The sequence below is a fragment of the Cebus imitator genome, unplaced genomic scaffold, assembly GCF_001604975.1.
Source record: "Cebus imitator isolate Cc_AM_T3 unplaced genomic scaffold, Cebus_imitator-1.0 Scaffold754, whole genome shotgun sequence".
Lineage (NCBI taxonomy): Eukaryota > Metazoa > Chordata > Mammalia > Primates > Cebidae > Cebus > Cebus imitator.
This window is the reverse complement of record NW_016108069.1, coordinates 446,833-449,201: the sequence shown is the minus strand read 5'-3', so window position 1 is coordinate 449,201 and position 2,369 is coordinate 446,833.

The window sequence follows — 2,369 nt, the reverse complement described above, 5'->3', positions numbered from 1 at the left end:
CCCATCTTAGCCTCTCCAGGAGCTGGGAATGCAGGAGCGAACCACCATGACTGGCTAATTTTTTTAATTTTTAATACAGACAGGATCTCACCATGTTGGCCAGGCTGGTTTCAAACTCCTGACCTCAGGTGATCTGCCTGCCTTGGCCTCCCAGAGTGCTTGGATTACAGGCATGAGCCACTGTGACCGGCCAGGATTATATACTTCTAACAACAAATTATGAAAATGTTCAGATTGGGTATGGTGGCTCAACCCTGTAATCCCACCACTTTGGGAGGCCAAGGCAGGTGTATCCCTTGAGCCCAGGGGTTTGAGACCAGCCTGAGCAAGATGACAAAACCCCATCTCTTCTAAAATTACAAAAATCTGCTGAGTGTGGTGGTGCATGCTTGTAGTCCCAGCTACTTGGGAGGCTGAGGTGGGAGGGTCACTTGAACCTAGGCGGGCAGAGGTCGCAGGCTTGCCATTTCACTCCAGCCTGGGTAATAGAACAAGACTCCACACCCTGCCCCCAAAAAGAGAAATTCTGAAAATGTTCACTTTCCTCCATCTTTCCAACACTGGGTATTATCAACCTTTTATAAGCAAGAAAGACCTGTCATTTTAATTTGCATTTCTTTACTTTTTTTTAGAGACAGGGTCTTGCTCTATAACCCAGGCTGGAGTTCAGTGGTGCAATCAAACTTGCAGCCTCAAACTTCTGGGCTCAAGTGATCCTTCCACCTCAGCCACCTGAGTAGTTGGGGCTACAGTTATGAATCACCATGCCTGGCTAACTTATTTAATTAATTAATTAATTTAGAGATGGAATCTCACTCTGTCACCCAGTCTGCAGTGCAATGGCACAATCTCAGCTCATTGCAGCCTCAACCTCTTGGGTTCAAGTGATCCTACCACCTCAGCCTCCCCGGTAGCTAAGATCACAGGCGAGCGCTACCACACCTGGCTAATTTTTTTATATTTTTAGTAGAGACAAGAGTTTCACCATGTTGATCAAGCTGGTCTTGAACTACTGACATCAAATGATATACTTGCCTCCACCTCCCAAAGTGCTGGGATTATAGGTGTGAGCTACCACACCCAGCCTTTTTATTTATTTATTTATTTTGAGACAGAGTCTTGCTGTCACCCAGGCTGGAGTGCAGTGTTGTGATCTCAGCTCACTGCAACCCCCACCTCCAGGGTTCAAGTGATTCTGCTGTCTTAGCCTCCTGAGTAGCTGAAATTACAGGTGCCTGACACCATGCCTGGCTAATTTTTGTATTTTTAGTAGAGATGGGGTTTCACCATGTGGGTCAGGCTGGTTTCCAACTCCCGACTTCGGGTGATCTGCCTGCCTCGGCCTCCCAAAGTGCTGGCTATTTTCTATTTTTTTATTTCTTAATTTTTTGTGTGTGTGGAGATGGGGGTCTTGCTACATTGACCAGGCTGATCAACTCCTGGCCTCAAGTGATTCCCCCCCAGAAAGCCTCCCAAATCACTGGGATTACAGGCAGGAGCCACTGCACCTGGCCTAATTTGCGTTTCGTTGACGCACTGTTAACTGCACACCCAATATCCAGTACCTGTTGTTTTGCTAATGGAAACTTGATTTTGTTAGTCAGTTTAGCCTTAGGTGAGATACCCATGTTTGCAACCTCCCTGGCAGCCTGGGGTGCCATGTGACATAGTTCTAACCGATGAGCTGTAACCAAATAGGTTGGTATTTCTGGGAAGTCTTTTGCTTTTCTTGATATATGGGAAAATATAGCTAATGATCTATGTCTTTTTTCTTTTCTTCCTCCTTTGACTGTGATATGTGGAGCTAGGGCAGCCTTTCTGCCATCATAAGATGACAAGTATGAGGGAATGGTTAAAGTAAATGACCCTATGTAAGCCACAGTCACTCTCCTACTTGCCACTGAAAGTACTCCTAAATGATGTACCCGGGGCAGCTGAGCATCAGTTTGCATGCTATATGACAGCCCTTCCTTTGTCTCTCTGGCTCCTCGCTATTGGGGGAGCTTCTCGAAACAAGGAACCACGTGACAATTACACCCCCTTCTGTGTTGCAGAGTGTATACAGAGTGAGTGTTCATGGCCTTAGTCTGGTTTCTGTTGCTTATGACAGAATACCTGAAACTGAAACTAAATATACCTAATTTATAAGGAAAAGTAATTGATTTCTTTCAATTAGGAAGTCCAAGGTTGAGAAGCCACATCTGATGAAGAGCTTCTTGCTGGTGGGGACTCTCTGCAGAGTTCTGAGTGTGATGCAGGGCAACACATGGTGGGGCACTGAGCATGCTCCCGTGCTAGCTCAGGTCTCTCTTCCTTTTCTTATAAAGCCACCAGTTCTGGCTGGACATGGTGGCTCACACCTGTAATCT